This window comes from Aotus nancymaae, unplaced genomic scaffold (genome assembly GCF_030222135.1).
Source record: "Aotus nancymaae isolate 86718 unplaced genomic scaffold, 86718_ANA_hifiasm-v0.15.2.pri h1tg000079l, whole genome shotgun sequence".
NCBI lineage: Eukaryota > Metazoa > Chordata > Mammalia > Primates > Aotidae > Aotus > Aotus nancymaae.
In genome coordinates, this window is record NW_026988494.1 from 2,752,916 (window position 1) to 2,772,423 (window position 19,508).

Below are 19,508 nucleotides of genomic sequence, written 5' to 3' on the forward strand. Positions count from 1 at the left end.
TGTTCTAGATAACAGTCCTTTGTCAGATACATGGCTTAAATATTTAATCCCAGTCATTTGATTCTTTTCACCTGGGCTTTCACAAGTCAGAAGCGTCATGTTGATGAGATCCAGTTAATCATTTTTTTCTTTAACTGGTTGTGATTTTGTGTTCAATCTAAGAACTCTGCCTATCCCTGAATCCTGAAGATTTTCTCTCATTTTATTCTTCCAAAAGTTTTTTGTTCGTTTGTTTGTTTGTTTTACATTTTACATTTAGGTCCATGATCCACTGTGGGTTAATTTTTGTGTGAGGTGTGAGATTTAGGTCAAAGTTTCATTTTTTTACCTATGATTGTCCTATTGGCTCCATAACCGTTTTGTTAAGACTATTCATTGAAGTGCTTTTGTACCTTTGTCAAAAATCACTTGAGCATATTTATGTGGGTGTATTCCCAAGTTCTCTGTTCTGTTTCATTGATGTATTCTTCCACCAACACCATGCTGTCTAGATGACCTTAATATAGGGTAGAGAGATTCCTCCCACTTTATCCTTCTTTGTCAAGATTATTACCTAGGGCCTGTGCCTTTCCATAAAAACTTGAATAATATGGTCTATGTCTACAAAAAACCTTGCTGGGACTTTGATATAAATTGCATTAAACCTATAGATCACTTTGGGAGAATTCCCTATGTTGGATCTTCTAAGCTGTGAAAATGGTATGTGTCTCAACTTTTTTTTAGGTCACCTTTGATTTCTTTCATCAGTATTTCTCGACTTCCAGCATACAGATCTTGTACCTATTTTCCTTGGTATATACATTTCATTTCTTTTGGCATAATTTTAAATGAAATTATTTTTTTAAATTTGGGTTCCACATGTGAATTGTTAGTATATTATTTCATTTATTTTGGCATAATTTTAAACAAAATTATTATTTGAAATTTGAGTTCCACATGTGAGTTGTTAGTATATAGACACATGATTGATTTTTGTATATTGATTTTGTATACTGTGATCTACCTGAAATCAGTTATTGTTTCTAGGAGATTTTCGTAGAATCTTTGTGGCTTTCTATATAGGTAATACCATCATCTAGCAATGGGAAATATTTTATTTATTTGTTTATTTCAATATTTTTGTCATTTATTTTTTCTTGCCTAATTTGCTGCAAGTAAAGTGCTATGTTGAAAGAGAGCAGTAACAGCAGACATCTTGCTTCATTCCTGATCTTATGGAGAAAACTTTTAATGTTTCACACTTGCTGTAAGGTTTTTTATAGATGCTCAAGTTGAGGTAGTTCCTCTCTATTCCTAACCTGCTCATGGTTTTTATCAAGAATAGGTGTTGATTAATTTTTTTGAATACTTTTACTGTGTCAGTTGATAAAATCATACAATGTTTCATCTTTTGTAGATTTCTTCTTTAGTGGATTACATTGATTGATTCTCTAATGTTTAATCAGTCCTACATACCTGAAATACATCCCACTTCATCATGGTGTTTAGTTGTTTTTATACATTGTTGGATTTGGTTTGCTAATATTTGTTAATATTAATTAATATTGTTATTAATTTTGTGTAGGTTCATGAAAAATATTTGCCTATAATTTTCTTTTTGTGTACCGTTTATGTCTGAGTTTTTGAATATCATGATAATACTGGACTCATAAAAGTGCGTTAAGAAGTGTTTCCTCCCCTTCTATCCTTCTAATTTTTCTTCCTCTTCTACATAATTCTTTTCTGGAAAATTCTGTAAAAGGTTCTGCCTTATGGCATTTTCATTATCATTATTTGTAGGCATTCTGAAATTTCACTCATGATTTCCAATTTAACTCAAAAGTTTATTTAAGAGAGATTATTACATTTTCCGATTAGAAGGGTCATTTTATCTTCCAGTTTTAATATTAATTTCTAGTTTTATAATGCTGTTGTCAAAAAATGTTATTTGTGGTATTTTTACACAGAAGGCTTTATTGTGGTTTGCTTTGAGTTTTCATATATAGTCATATTATGTGATTGAAAAGAAGGTTTATTTCTGTTTTAAAGTTATACTGTGAAGTAAAATCTCCTGTGGCTAGTATGTTTCTACTTACTTATTTTACAAAAATATTTATTATAATTTTTATTCTTTATTGGCTTTTTCTGTTTTTTTGTTAGTAATCGCTGTTACATGTTCAGTGTTGATTATTCCATTTATTGTTATAAAGTACCTTTATTTGTTTCATTTAATGCTTTCATTCATGAATTCAGTTTTCTAATAGAAATAATTATAATTTGCTTTACTTTTATTGCACTTTTTGGCATGCCGTCGCTAGTTCTTTTACCTTTTTCAGATTTTCTAAGTTTGTTTTAGATATGTCTGTTGTGTGCAACATGTAGCTAGGTATTGCTTTGTGATCAGAGACCAGATCTCAGAGCTTTCAACTTTTAATTAGGTGATCTTATTTCGTTTGAATATAGTGCTAGAATACATAGTTGTATTTTGTTGTAATTATATTTTATTTTATGCATTTTTACTTAACTTTTTAAAAAATATATTATTCTATGTGGTACAAATTGGCTTTGCTTAATTGTATGTTTGTGTGTGCACATACACACATGCTTTCTAGTTATCTTGGAAAGCTAGTTTTGTGATTTTTACGCAATTTTAGTGTAAACATCTAGAATACTCAACTATTTCTTTATAGAATATTAGTATGTGTTTTATGAAGAAATATAAAATTAATATACTTCCATCTGTACCACTCCCTCCTTTCTTCCCTCTACCACATAATTTTTCATAGTTTTTTCTAATAATTACATTTCTGTCTTTAAATTACATTTTTAAAAAATTATTAGCAAAATTACATTTTTCTAATAATTACATTTTTGTCTTTAAATTGTATTTAAAGATGTGTATTTCACATCTGTTACTTATATTTATCAACTTTAACTTACATATTTTGTATTTCACATACATTGTATTTCACATCTGTTACTTGATTTATCAACTTTAACTCACATATTTTGCTTTCCATATTTATAATTTCTTCCATTTCTTACCACTTTCCTTTCCAAGTTTTATTAGTTATTTTATTTTTATGCATTTATTGTATATCACTTTTACATTCTGTTCTTTGGCCACTCTTCCCATTGCTGTTTCAGCTACATGGTTTTGTGCTTATTACTGGTTCTCTTGCTAAAGTTTCTGCATTCATCTCTTTGTTAACTAAAATCAGCCCTGGAAAAGTATCTCAGTAACGGTGCATGAAGTGTTTTTCCCTAATTCTTGCTAATTAAATTTTGTGTATGTGTATGATTGGCTGAACGTAAGGTTCTCAATTCACATTTTATTTCTTTGAGGAGTTAGCAGGTATTATATCCTTTTATATTTTTGTGTTTGGGCCTAGGTGATTGTATTTCCTCTTTTAGGTAAAAATCTCTTTGCCTGCATACTCAAATTATAGTATTCTTCTTGTTTGTGTGAGACAGGGTCTCACTCCTGTCACCCAGGCTGGAGAGCAGTGGCACTATCATGGTTCATTGAAGCCTTGATCTCCTGGGCTCAAGAAATCCTCCACCTCAGTCTCCCAAGTAGGTGGAGCCACACAGAGGTACAAACTACTATGCTGGGCTAATTTTTAAATTTTTATAGAGAAGCGGTCTCACTATGTTTTCCAGGCTGGCCTTGAACTTCTGAGTTCAAGCAATCCTCCCACCTCAGCCTCCCAAAGTGCTGGGATTACAGGAGTGCACCGCCTTGCCTTGTCCTCAAAATACAGTGTTTTTGATTTAGCTTTAAAGTCAGTAACTTTCTTTGCAAACGTCTTGACGGTGATAATACTGTTGTTGTTGTTTTTTTAACATAATATGCTCATCATCCAGTCTATTTTTTTTTTTTTTACTGTAGGCTCAGTGGTGATGGGGTTTCATCTGTCTTCTACACTGCTGTATCCGTGTCTACCTGGTATATAGGAGGTACTGAATAAATCGTTGTTCACTTATGACTGAAACAATTTCTTAAATTATAACTGCGTCTTTTTTCTGGTCCGTAATACCCTTATATTTTGAGGGACACTAATTTTTCTCATATTGTATAGCCTTCATCTTTCAAGTTGATTTTCTCTAGTCCTTTTAAATTCTGCCCATTTCAATTTGTTCAGTTCCGTTCACCTTGTGTTTTGTTACATTCCCATAAGTATCTCTTCTCCAGTTTCCAAGGCAAAGCTCATTTCCATAACAGTTATATTTTCTTCCATTTCTTTTCTAAGCTAAACCAACTAATTTTTCTCCTTTAAATGTCCTTTTTATAAAGTTTCTCTCAATACTGGCATTTCTGCTTTCGGCAGGTAGTTTTACGATGTGAATATAGTTTCTCCTTGAACAATGCAGGGGTTAGAAGTGCCGAGTCCTCACATGGTCAAAAATATGAGTATGACTTTTGACTCCCCAAAAACTTAACTACTAATAGTCTACTGTTGAACAGAAGCCTTACTGATACCATAGTTGATCAACACTTGTTTTATATATGTATTACATATTATGTTATGATAAAGTAAGCTAGAAAAAAGAAAATGTTGCTAAGAAAAATATTTACTTTTTATTAAGTGGAAGTACATCATCACAGAGGTCTTCGTCCTCATCATCTTCACGTTGAGTAGGTTGAGGAGGAGGAGCAAGAGGAGGAGTTGGTCTTGCAGTTTCAGAGCCAGCAGAACAAGATCCTCAAGTTACTGGATCTGCAAAGTTCAAACCTGTGTTGTTGAAGAGTCAGGTGTATCTCATAACTTTTTTGACTTAATGGCTATGAATCATAATGCTTTTTTTCAGCTCTATGGCAACACAAGTATCTGTTATTGACATTTATTTTTCTCTGACTTTTGACTCTTTTTAAAAACTTTTTTAGTTTCTACACTGTCAACATATTTTATTTTATGCATATTTATTTATTTTCTCCTTTAAACAATATTGCACTACATGGTGTAGATTTGTTTTGCCTAATTATTTGTCAGATTTGTGTTCTCAACTATTTTGTGTTTGAATGAGTTGTTATCTTCATAGCTCAACTATTTCAAATATGGAGGGGTTTGGCCCCTATTTTGAGACAGTAACAATTTTCCTTGATTTCAAATGAAGTCCTTAATGACATCTTTCTCTTATAAGGACACTTGTGATTACATTTAAGATCCAGGCAGATAATCCAAGACAATCTCCCAATTTCAAATCCTTAACTACATCTTCAAAGATCCTTTAAAACAAATATGGTAACACTTACAGGTTTCAGGGATTAGGAATTAATATCTTCAAGGGCCATTATCAGACTACCACACTATGAACCCCTCCCATTATTATTATTATTATTATTATTATTATTATTGACATGGAGTCTCGCTGTGTCCCCCAAGCTGGAGTGCCATGACGTAATCTCGGCTCAATGCAACCTCCGCCTCCTGGGTTCAAGCGATTCTCTGTCCTCAGCCTCCTGAGTAGCTGGAATTACAGGCACCCACCACCACACCCGGCTGATTTTTGTATTTTTAGTAGCAATGGGGTTTCATCATGTTGGCCAGGCTGGTCTCAAACACCTGACACCAGGCTGATCCACCTGCCTCAGCCTCCCAAAGTTCTGGGATTACAAGCATGAGCCACAGTGCCCGACCGCTGAAAAAGTCCAATTCTAACACTTCAATCATTGGCACATAAATCACATCATGCTATGCACTCTCTATACATATAGAAATGAATCTTACCAAAGTTTCAACTGAAAGAATAGCTGGCTTTAATAGAGACACATAGTGTTACATGAGCTAAAATGGAAAAAGACCACCAGAAAGTATAAAGCAATGTAACTGGCCCAAAGACTCAAATAAAGGAAACTTGAATTTAATTTATACTAATATTTATAATGGAGCCAACAAGGTTAACTTGTCGAACATGAGAAAAATGTAACTGAAAGGAGGATGCTTTCCTTTTCCAAGAAGCCAAGCAGGAGAATAGTGTAGGGGAAGTAGGATTGGGATGACAGAAGATGAACATGAATTCTCATTGATTAAACAGCTGTGTGACTTTGCTTCTCTGGAAGTCCTGGTGTACATTTGAGGATAGTGTTATAATGAGGCAGTTTAAAAATACAATCCCCTTCAGTCACTCAAGTTGTAATAGTGCTGATGCTGGCATATCATATTTTCCCATGTAGTTTGTCTAGGAGCATGAACTTTTGGGTTTTAGGAGCTAAATATGGATAGAATATTGCAATTGATAATGACTAAGAGGATGACAGTTGAATTGAAACTTTTATTTCTTCAATTGAATAAAACATGGTGCTAATTGAGGTGGATAATATGTGTTCAATTCCTCTGAAGGCCAGATGGCTTTGCTTAGTCTGGGGGCAAGAGGCTACCACACTGGTCACCTATCATCCACCTCTCTAATGTGTATCATTGATCTTAGAAGAGAAGAAAATAAATCAGAGTCCATGCCCTGTGAACAAATACATCACTATCATTATAGTATCCATGGCACTTACATAATCTCAGGGTTGAAAGGAATAGTGTGACCTTCAGAAGAGAAATTAGCATCACTATTATGATAATAGTTTAAAACCTAGTACTTATAATTATTAATTCCTGGATCTCCTTTCTTTGAATGTAAAATTTTTTAGGTTGGCATATTTCCATTACATTTTGATCAGAAGAATAAAATCATGATAGCTTATATAGAATAGGGAACTCATGATACAAACAGCCCATGTAAGGTAGTTATTTCCGCATTTATGCAGGACCTGAAGTTAGCAGGGCTGGGAGTCAGGAAAGTGATGGATGGCAAGTAGGGGATGCAGGACGGATAGGAACTCACAAGCTGAGCTGGAATATGCATCTGCCTCTCACCACCTCCAGTCCCAACTTCTTTAGTGTGAGTGACCTGCTACAGGAGAGACTGCTGTCCTTCCACCATGAGCTGCACATAAACCTGGTCAGGATTTGGAGCAATTGGAGGAGGAGGTCTGGCAGGAGCTAGGGAAGTTGAGGGCCCGGCTGTTGCCTCACACCAATAGGAACAAGCAGCAGTAAGCATGAGCTGCAAACGCACCTGGTGCCCTGAATCAACCTTGAGAGTGTAAAATGTTGCTTGTTGCCTCAATCCTGCCTTTTTCTGAATCTCATACAAAATGTCACTTGTAGACCTTGCTAACCCACAAATATACAAAGGAGGGGATTCAGGGAAACATAGCTCTGGCTTAGCTAAATTCACATAGCACAAGTCCACGACAGACAAAATGACTGATTTAATGAGTCTTATAAATAAAGTTTTATCAATTTCATATAGGTACTTATGCATATATATAATGTATTCACATGTGCATATAAATGTGTGTATACTCTTCTCTTAAGAACAATGGTTTTGCCATTTTCTCCCAAATTTCTGGATGTGGACTCTCTCACCTGGTAGGTAATTAGCAGGTAGGTAATTGGCATCTTTCTTTCAGTCGTACAAAGCAGGGATCAGCAAATTATAGGCTCTCAGCCAAATCTGGACCACTATTTCTGTAAAAACAAAACAAAAACAAAAACGCCTTTTATTGAAACAAACCAATCCTATTTCTTATCTATTGTCTATGGCTGCTTTCCCATCACAACGGCAGAGTTGAATAGTTGCAAGAGTGACCATATGGCCCACAAAGCCTAAAATAGTTACTATCTGCCCCTTTACAGAAAAATGTTGCTGATCCCTGGGATAAAGCCCTACATTAGGTTGTTATTTTGACAGTTGTAATCCTGAACCTTCCTCAGACAGCTCACAGCTTCCTAGTTTGGTGACCAATGCTTGGTGGCAAAACAAAGCTCTCTTATTCCAAATATCTCCCCCATTAATCCAATTATTTTAGTACAATTCAGGAAACGCCATACTGGGATTCAGGCAAACTTCCAGAAAGCATCAAGTAAAACTGCCAATATACCATTAGGTTTTCTACATTTACATTAAAATTGATTAGATTCCGCTGAACCAATTAGTTAAGTTCACTTAGTGAGCACGGTCCTGTCGAAACAGAATGCAGAGGAAGAAGCTGTTACTGGAGGTTCAGGATGATAAGCCAGTCTGTTCAAATCTCAAGGCTTTGTTTGGATTCGCCAGACTTACCTTGGCTCTTACAAAGAAAACTATGGGTGCCTGTGACTTGTGGCCAATTTAAGAGAGAAATTAAAGTAGAATGCAAGTTCATCTTCCTCATGTCATCATTTTGTTAAGGACCAGCTTGTTAAAAGAGACTGCTTTCTTTTCCAAGATATGCCAGCTACAAAAATCAGTCCAGGAAGACCAGTATTGTAAAAGAACACTTCTCATTTACATCAAAGCAATTAAGTTAGGATGTCTGCACCCAAGGTATAGCTGTACGTCCCTATATTAGGCAGGTTATCTCTAACTCCATCAACTTCATGCTGTAATTGGGCAGTCCATGCTGCTAGTTCAGCCAGGAAATAAATCAATGGTCACAAATTTTGGTGGTTTTTGTTTGTTGTTGTTGTTTTTTAATGGATCCCTGTCACTTTTATGTTCTTGGCCTTCCTTCATCCCTTATTGTTTATGAAGCATGGTTTCTTATTTAGTTACCTGAATTTCTCTCTTAAAATTGAAAACTTTATTAATAAGATACAGGGGAAATCTCAGGAGTGTTCCTCCTGGGAGCTGACTTTTAACTCAGTGTGAAGCTAACAACATGGTAAATAAAGTTTATTTCTCAAGGTCTCACGGGCCAAAAATTAGAGCAAAAGAAAGGTCTTGCATTAACTTGCAGGGACTGTTTGGAGTAGCTGTACAGCTTACTACTACTTCAGACCACTTCATGAGCAGGAATAATTGTTCACACTGCTCAATTGCAGGGCTCAGTGTGTGTATTTTGACGTTGCAGTATCTACTGCTTGTCCAGGGTTTTCAAACTAGCCAGAGCTCTTTGATTTTAATCCTTGATATTCTTTCAATCTCTCATTTTCGACTGCTGTGATACCCAATCTTAGAAACAAAAGCTCAGTAGAAAAATACCCAAAGCATGTGAGAAAATCTGCATAGAGTATAACTGCAGAAACTTGTGGTTTCCAAGGAAATGAAATGCCAGGAAGTCACTTAGCTTTCAAGAATGCAGTGCTTAATCCAAGTAATCCAAAAGCAATCTACTTGGCAATCTAATTATATCTTCTTAGGAGGAAACTGCAATAGTGTTTGTTTGTATTTAATTGCCTCCCTTTAATATGTTTGTGTTATATTCATTTCCAACTCCGTTCCTAATCTAAAGGTCCCTTGTAATATTTGACTTAGCTTTCCACACTAACCCAGGGCATTACATTTGGACTCACACATGACAGGACAAGCAAGCTCTCATTTTGTGTGTGTCAGAGCTGATGTCAGTTTCTAGAAACAATCACTTTTCTTGGACAGGTAGAAAGAAAAATTGTAGATGTAAACTGACTCAATTGTTTTGTTCTACTTATGTATCGAAGCATCAGCAACACATACAGAAAAAAATCCCTGCCTCTCTTTCTCCCATTATGTGAGAGTGGAGGATTCTAAGAAAATGATCCATCTTCTTCAGTGCTATGCAACAGAGAAATACCTGTTTAATGGTTAGATTTTGATATGAGTTCTCTTCTTCCATATCAGTGACAGTGTAATTTAGACTTAATTGGAAATGCCACAGTTGCATATCATTCCTGAGGGTTTTTTTCAGAGATCTCAAAGGAGTTGGGTAAAGGTTGAGGCCAGATGTTACTTCTGACTATCAAGAAAATCACACCAGAGGTCTTGAATTCACATAGTCTTACTGATTTGGAGAAATACAGACATTACTTTTAATCCTAGGCAAGGGTTTCTCTTCTATCTTGTGTTCTAGAATCACAGTGGAATTTCAGTTCTTGCCAGACTTCTCTTTATCTCCTCTATTTTCACCACAGTGAAGCTGCTACCCCACAAAGATAGAAGACAAACTTCCCTTATTCAGAAAATCCTACTTGTATCTTCAACTTCTAATCAGAGTATTAAACACATGTCAAATGTTGAATACCATTTGTTAAATAAATGAATTTATTCATTTAATGGTGCAGAGCATATTAATTTCCTTTTTAGGGCGTATAGTTGGGAAAAATAAAAAGACATAACAAGTGGGCCATTGGGTCAGGAGTGATACTAGAAATGGAAAGGGTGGAAAGAGATCATTTATTTTCTCTTTTTACATTTTTGGATCCTTTTTCTTCATTATAGTAAGCATATACTAAATTTTTAATTTTTAAAATAACCAATAAAAACAAGTTTAGCATTAAACTTTATTAAAATAAATAATACATCCGTAAAAGGATTATAACAAAATTTTCTCGAGTAAACTAGGCAAATTGATAAAATCTAGAGCTCTTGATATCAGTTAGGGTGACGTTGGTTGCACTAAGCCATCCCATGCCTCCCTGATTGGTTCTATAGACAAATCACTTATGAAACAGGGTCCATTTGGGTTGAAATGATCTATTTGTTATCTTTTCATTTTTTTTTCTCCACGTGACCCACTCTTGGGTTATAGTATAAAAATAAGTAAACAAGTAAGTAAATAAAACAAAAAAGAGAGAACTAATTAAAATACATAAAACTGAAGTGGTAGTAGCTAAGGAATCCAAGGCAGTAATAAGAAATGCTAGCCCCAGCAAGCGGAGTTTCAGCTCAGCTTGGCACTCTGCCCTTGGGGTTAGCTAGATGGCCCTCTTCCAGAAGAAATAGCAGTAATTTCAGGAAACAAAGCTTGTTTTTCTTGTCCTAGCTTTCACCCTAGTAAAATTCTTGACCTCTAGATTCTGCTTACTTAAAAGCCATAACTTGGGAATTGATATAGATATGGATGTAGAAATTCTTAAAAGTGATGTAAATTTGGGGAAGAATTTTTCTACATAAGAGCAAATAAACCAACATATTAAACCAAGAGGAATTTCTAACTGTGATTATTCTTCCATGTCCAGATGAGATAGAAAATATACTGATAACACTACTAGTTAACAAGTATTTCAACAGGAGGATGATAGTTGAGACTGTAGAGTACATTTCCCAGGCTAATAAGTTTGTAAAACTAGGCATGATGATGCACATCTCTAGTCCCAGCTACTGGGGAAGCTAAGGCAGGAGGATCACTTGAACTCAGAGTTTAAATCCAGCCTGGGCAATATAGTGAGACCTCATCTCTAACAATGATGATAATAATTATTATTGTTTTGTAATTTTCAAGCATTTATTCATTTATTCATCCAATCATTCATTCATTAATTCAACGAATGTTTAATTGAATATCCATTAAATATTTCCAGAGTGGGAAACAGAGCCATGAACAAAAAGTATCTCTGCCCTGGTAGGACTTACATCCTAATGGGCAGTGAGGAATAAGCAATGAACAAACAGGTTAATTTGTAATATGTCGGATTGTAAAAGGCACTATGAGGTATAATACATGGAGTAAGGGGATAGAGACTTTGGGGAGGATTGATTTAAATGGGTTGATTGGAAAACTAATCTGTGATGGGATCTCACTGACAAGGTGACTCAAATCTCATGCTTAGTGGTGTAAATAGAGAAGAGATCTGAAAGCTATATTTCTGACCACCCCAGCCTTTAGAGGCCAGGAAGATGTGACAGAATTGCCTAAGGAAACAGAAAATTGGCACCCAGTCAGTGAGGAATGCCCTGCATGCACGCAAAGTCCGAATTAACTTGGTCATGGGCCTGGGTGAGGTTGATTTGTAGTGGCACAGCAGCTGTGTGTGACATTAGCCTGCTCCGACAGGCTGTCTCTGCTCTAGCAGGGTTCTATGGGGTGATATTTTCCTGGCCTATGTCTTCAGGGTGCTGAAATTTTGATTGCCATGTCAATTTGGACCCAAGCATTTCCAGTTTCTTCTTAACCATACCTGAACAATTTTTTTTAATTTGTCACTTTAAAAAGATAATAAAAATGATTTGTAAGGTCAGAACTTAAAACACAGGACACACATGTGTAACTTTAGGAAACAGTAATTTCAACATAAATGTCTTCTGGTATTAACCATTGTCCAACAAGGTAGGGGTGAGGAAACAGCTCTCCTATGACTCTTCCTGTTTGGTCGCCATCCTCCTGCATGGATTGTGTGTATCCTCCCGTCTCATTTTCCCACAGCAGCCTCTCCAAACTAACCTCATTTGTATATTCAGGTTGGTATGGATACGTCAAGCAATTCTCTGCTATTTGACATTCGTTCATTTGTTCTGTAGAGTTTTCACTAACTGTGTTTCTAAAGCTCGAAAGTATGTCTCTAATAAGCTAGTAGATTCATGAACATATGTAAAATTGGTAAATCTCACGTTCTTTCACTCTGGGTTCTGGAAATATGCCAGTCACAATTATTTGATAAGACCCAGAAATGGCATTATCTCCTGGATGGCAATTTTATACATGTTCTTGAATGGTGTACAGATGAAAACACGTTTTAAGTTTGCTATTATTTCAATAAGAGAATCTTCCCCAGAGAAAAATAGTAAGTACCCAAGTAAAACAAAAGTGTGTAGTGGGAAAAAACTTGCACTCTGGAGGAAACATCAAGCTGTCCAAGTCACAGGAAGCTCTAGAGAGCTTATCCGGAGTCACTTGATTGAGGCGGTATTCAGAGAATTGCAGGAGAGTGGTGGGATCAGAAATTGCTCACCCCTTTGGCATTATCTTTATGCCTTTCAAAAGAGCTGGTGAACTCACCTAGCATTTGTTCAGCCAATCTGTGCTGTCCAAAAATCACCATCTTCTCCACTTAAGAGACAAAAGGCATCTCCCTTTATAGCTTTTTTCTGACAATTTCCTGTCAAGCGCTTGCAAAGCTCATCAGACACGCAGACAGGAGCCTTTGACAGAACAAGGGTGACATTTCAAAGAAAGAACGATGATAGGATGCCTCACAGCACACTCCAGAAATAAGCACCTTTGAAAGGTACAGTGGAAATTTCAGAACATCAGACTAGTATTTCGCCATGGAGCGCTTATCCACCGAGTCCTTTCATGTGGCTCAACATGATTAAATTATGTAGAAGCTGCAAATGTCAAATCACAGAAAGGTGAATATAAAATTCTTATTTTACAGCTCTGAATTAGTGTGGACACTTCCCATCAAGAGGGACATTTGTTTCACTTGAGTTCTCGGCACAAATATTGCTCTTTTATGAACAAATTGCTGCTGGAAAACTGATACTCTCCACAGGTAGAAGTCAGGTATTGCTTTTACATTCTCAATAACTAAATGAATATGTATTTTTGATAGCCACTTTAGAAATGCCTTCCTTGCAGGGTGTTAGAAACTATAGTTACCTCGTATTTGAAATACTAGGCCTTAAGTACCAAGAAATAGCCTGCTCTTTCCATAATACAGAATTGAGCAGGAGAGGAAGATGCTGTTAGTGGCTAGATTGCCCATTTGGGAGATATGCGGAGGTGTGATTAGACTCAGTGAGTGCAGAACCAACCCTTTTGGCTAATGTCTTCACGGTCATGTGAAATTCTTACAGATGGGTTCCCACAATGTTCTGGCACAGCCATTCTGAAGGGTCTTGGTGGCAAGAACATTGTTATACCAACTTCCTGCCAGGAATGAATTCATGCACACACCAATGATTTTACTTTGTTCATTTCCTCCTGAAAACTAGGTTGAGAGTTTTGGTTTCAATCCCAGATTCAACACACAATCTTTGAAAATTTCTCAACATCCCTGAGACTCAATTCTTAAAGCAGCAAAATGGAGAAAAAATGATTTGATCAACATGTCCCATCGTGTAACGCCTCCAATGTCTGCCCATCTCTGAGTTAAAACAGAAGGTCTTATCCTTGCCCATAAAGTCCAGCAGGGTCAGGTGTCCTCTGTGTGGTTCCTGCCAAGCCCTCTGTCACTTCTTCTTTTTCACACATGGTCCTCCTTGTTGTGTTTCAGATATCCTCACAGTCTCACAGGGATTTCATTCTTGTTCCCTTTTTCTGGCAGGCTCTTCTCCTAAACATCCTTTCTTTAAGGGACTTTTCACCCTATTTAAAATTGCAGTCCCCTTCACCTTTCAGCACTCTCCCTCTGAATTCCTTGCTTTATTTTCCTCTGTAAGATTTATATATCTGACCTACTGTATACCCTACATGTTGCTTATTTATCCACACACACATATGCACAAAGATTTGTTATTCACTCCTCTGTCTCAGGGCCAAGAATAGTGCTTAACACACAGTAGGTACTCTATAAATATTTTTCATGATTACATAGTCATGATTTTTATAGATTTTAGAAGTTTCTTGCTTAATTTTTACCTACAAAGAAAAGTTCACTTTAATCTCCATTTTAGAGATCATAAAGATGAGAGGAAAAGGCATTGAAGATCCTACAACTGGTATGCGGTTAGCTAGGACACACCTTCCACCTCTTTTGAATCCATTTCCATATTCCTTTCATGACATTATTCTGTCTCTTTATAGCTCAACAGATTGCTGTGAGAATTCAACTTACAAGATGCAAAGTCTTTGAAAATGGAAATGTTCCATCTTCATGAAAGGCATTCTAAAGCTTATTTTTTTCCTTTGTTTTTTAATGAGAACATAAGACAGGGTGGTTTTTAGAATCTGGTTATATTTCCTTCACATAGATTTTTAACAAGCATGGGATGGAATATCAGCTCCCCTCCGCCCATGTTCACTGACTCATTAGGAGAAGCAAATTCAAAATATTACTGCCTGAGATGATGAAGAAGATGATGGTGAATGGGAGAAGATGAGGAGCCATATGGCAATAAAGGCATTGTCTTCCTTGTTTTTCCCCTTTGAGGAATTCCAGCTGTTGCCAGGTGTGGTGGCTCACATCTGTAATCCCAGCACTTTGGGAGGCTAAGGAGGGTAGATCACTGGAAGTCAGGCATTGGAGACTAGCCTGGCCAATGTGGCAAAACCTGGTCTCTACTAAAAATACAAAAATTAGCCAAGTGTGATGGCTCATGCGTGTAATCCCAGCTACTCAGGGGGTTGAGGAAGGAGAATCCCTTGAACCCTGGAGGTAGAGGTTGCAGTGAGCCAAGATGGTACCATTGCACTCCAGCCCAGGCAACAGAGCAAGACTCTGTGTCAAAAAAATAAAATAAAATAAAGAGAGAAAGAAATACCAGCTATTGTTTTCCTCAGTTGCCGCCATCATGGTCGTTGCATCTGCTTCTGGGGTTTAGCCTGTGTCTCTTTGCCTAAGTAACAATTCAAGGGAGTATCTATAGTGCCACCCAGCCTAACCGTGGAGGGAATCGAGTTTGCCTTCCCTTGGCCTCAGTGCCTGCATGCACTGCTTCTGTTGTTTTGCATCCTGCTTCACAGTTCTGTCTCAGATCAGCACGGGCTGTCACTCTGGGAATATGTCCTGCTACTTGTCGGGTGGGAAACAGAGAAATATTCAGCAACCAATCATCCTGTTGGTGAGTAGTCATTAATTACCTATGGGTTAAGAATGAGGACCAGACACCTTACTAGGCACCTAGAGTGATAAATAAAATAGCACACCTAAACAAAAAGGAAACAAATGTAGTTGGGAATATAACTCCACGCCTGCAGTCACTTACATTCTAACAAGAGAAGTGTTTATAGAAGCAAACCTAGTGTGAGTCATCTCCGTTATTCCAACTTCTGCCTATGTGCATGCTGCATCTGTTTCTAGCCCATGCCAACCTTAAACAAAGAAGTTGGTGACTCTTGGATTTTCCCCAAGGAATTTAACTCAAAGATCAGAGTAAGAAATGCAGGCTTTAGAGGGGATTTTATTGAAGAAGGTGATGAGGGGCTTATATTAGATAACCTTCAACAATGTGAAGATCCGTCCTAGACAATATTGTTTTCCAGAGTCTCTTTCTGTTTTCACCACACTGGTGGTGGGAGGGCTTTGGTCTGTAGACCCAACTCCCATGCCCGACTGACTACAAGTCTAGTATATAGTATGTTCTCAATCATGTTTACTGAATCAATAAATGATTGATTCAGTAAATGAATAAATGACTAGAATATGAAAGTAATGTTTTAAGCAAACCGATTTTTCTAAATCTCTTAAACTCTAGAACTCATTGAAAAGACTTTCCTATATGCAAAATCTGAATTCTTAAAAAGCTATAAGCATTTTTGAACAAGTGAAGGGCTCCTATATGAAATTATTTTTTAAAACTAATAATGTATTTGTAAAAAAAATCAATAAATAAGTTTCAGCAATGTAATGAGCTTTTACAAATTTGGATTTTCTTAAATTTGATTTGTTCAAAGTTAAGTTCATATGCATATGATTCAAGATCTCATAACTCTTTTTCTTAGTCTGGAAGTTCAGGTTTACAAAGCAAGACTATATTTCCTTGTAAACACCCAGGAAGTGAAAGCTGCCAATATCTAACTGACATATTCGGAAGGGAAGGTGGGGAAATCAGCCAAAATGTCACAGGAGTGAGGAATAACTTTCAATGTCCTATCAAAGGAGCTCTTCGAGTTGTGTATTGATCCCAACACAAGGAAAATATGCCTAGAAAATTAATTTGACATTTATGATCAATAGTACTCAGATGTCACTGGAGCAGAGGGCCGAAAAAAAGATGGCTTTAAAATTACAGTCATGAATTTATAATTAAATTAATGAATAGAAGTAATTTATTGAATTAATGTTTCCAGAGTCTAAAGAAAATTGGTCTGTCATAGCACATGGCTGAAGATATGGGGAGGTGGCATCTTAGCTTTCCAGATCAGTCTTTATTAACTCATCTATGCTTTGCTTTTTTTTTTTAAGGCCTTTGTCCTTCACTTTCTCAAGTGTGGTCATTTTTCACATATGAACTAACCATCACACCTAGTGCAAAGATTGAGCCATTAAGGGACTCAGCTATGACAAGAATGAGCCCCTGTCTATGATCTCATCTCTGTCAAGAAGTCCTAGAGAAAATGTATTTTGTGTTTTGGCGAAGAAGTAAAAAACATTGCACATTTTAGATTCTGGAGAATCTGTATTAAATGAATGAATCAGACAGGAGTCATTGGCATCAGTTGCATCTACACAAGAGGACAATCTGAGTAGTGACAAGACACACTGAAAATAACAAAAAATAGTCTTAAAAAGACTATAGTTGCACAGTTAGTGCTGTGATAATGTATACTTTGGGGCTTCTTTCTCAACTTGATGAATTCTTCCTTGCTTCCTTGTAAGCTGTCTTCTCCGCCTACAATGATTTCTTTAAAGACTTATCTGATCTCAGAGTTTTAAATACCATCATTTTACTGATGGGCAATGCTACATCTCTGGCTGTGAACTCTTCCTCCAAGTTTAAATACATTTTTACTCCTGCCCACCTGATGGCTACATTTTGATATTTAATGGGCACCTCACACTTGACACGTTTCAAACCAAGGTTTGTAATTTCCCCTTCTGCAAAGATGCTACTCTGCCAGTCTTCTTTATTCCAGCTAATGGCAACTCCATCCCTAAGACAGAGCCATCTTTGACTGCTTTTTTCAAAATCACAACTCATATGCAATCTGCAGCAGATCCTTGCCATCAAAACATGTACAGAATCTAGCTAATTCTGTTTCCTCCTAGCTCTCTGCCTCGAGCCATCATCTTTCATTGGGTGGTACACGCACTTTCTTGCTGCTCTCCCTGCTTCTGTTCTTTCCTATATCCAACCCTACCTATAGTCTTTTCTTGAAATAATAGGCAGAGATGATCCTTTAAAAACACAGGTGGGACCCTGTCCCTCCTCTGCACTAATATCTGTGCAGAGATATCTCTCACCTTACTCAGATTAAATGGCAAATGTATGCACCGGACTATAAGACCCTGTGTGAGCTGGATCATCTGCAGCCTCACCGATTTTACCTCTTTCAACTTTCCTTCCCTTTCATTCTCTTCTGGCCAGAATAATCTCCTTGCTATTTTTTAAACATGCCAAGCATATTCTCACCTCAGGATATTTGATCATGCCATTTCCTCTGCCAGGAATTCTCTCTCTACAATGAATTGGCCTTATTACTCAGTTCCTTCAGCTTTCTGCTCATGAATCATGTAATCTGTGAGGCCTGGCCTGACAATCCTGCATGAAATGATAATTACAGAACCCCCTCTCCACTGTCCTTTGCCTCTGCAATCCTTATCCTTCTTTACTTTCTGTTTCTCCATAACTCTGGTCACCATGTGACCTACTCTTTATTGGCCCATTTTATTTATAGCTGGTATTTCCTTACTGGAATATAAGTTCCAGGATGACAGGAACATTTCTACTATTTATGTTTACAGCTATATTTCTAGTGTGTGAAACAATGTTTTAATATATATTTTTGGACAAATTAAATGAATTACTGTTATTGATGTAGGGCTGGTGATCCCCAAGTGGGGCTTAGCCTGTGAGCGTTCTTGGCTTCACCCAGGAAAGAATTCAAGGATGAGCTGGTGGTAGGGTAGAAGAAAACAGCTTTATTGAAGCAGCAGTGTTACAGCTCTGTGACTGCTCCTACAGAGCAGGCCTGCCCCATAGGCAGTGCACTGAGAGTAGCAGCTCAGGGCAGTCAGTTTTATACCTACTTTTAATTACATGCAGAGTAGGGGGTGGTCTATGCAGAAATGTCTAGGGGTGTTTTACATGTAGATTAAGGGGTAATTATGCAGAAATGCAGAAGTCACTACTGGATAACTTCTGGGTCATCAGGTCATTCCATGGAAAGGGGTGGAAACTTCTGGGTGCTGCCATGGCAGTGGTAAACTGACATGACACACTGGTGGGTGTATCTATGGAAAGCTGCTTCTGCCCCATCCCTGTTTTATTTAGCCCTTGATTCGGTCCCACGTCCAAACCCTGCCTCCAGAGTCGAGTCCCACCTCCTACCTCATTATTATCCATTCTAAAGCATTGCAAAGTAAAGCTGCATTTGCCACTTAGAGGTGTCCCAACTTTTGGATTACTCAGTGCAGTTGTATACGTGATTGTGTAATATCTCATGCTGCACAACAGTTTTGCTCTGGGTTCCACCTTTGAATTTTTATTCACTAACGTATTGTCAAAGAATTAAACGTTTTTCATAGCTGCTCTGGACACGGTATGTAATGATTATTGAATAAGATAATGTATGTTTCTACGTGGATAACTTGGCTCCTTAAATTCTCAAGGGTCTTTTTTAGCCATACTGGCTTAAATTTGGTCTTTGGTAAACCGACAGTGCTGATCTGCTGCTGATTTTAGATACTCCAGGAAATACGTTACATGTTTTCTTTTCTTTTTTTTTAGACAGACAGAGTCTCACTCTGTCACCCAGGCTAATAGGTAGTGCATAATCATAGCAATAAACTTTGACCTCCTGGGCTTAAGCTATTCTCCTGCCTCAGACTCCCAAGGAACTGGGACTACATGTGCATGGCACCACATTTGGCTAATTTTTTTTTATAGAGACAGGATCTCACTATGTTGCTCAGGCTAGTCTTGTACTCCAGTCTCAAGTGATCTTCCTGCCTCAGTCTCCCAAAGCAGTGTGA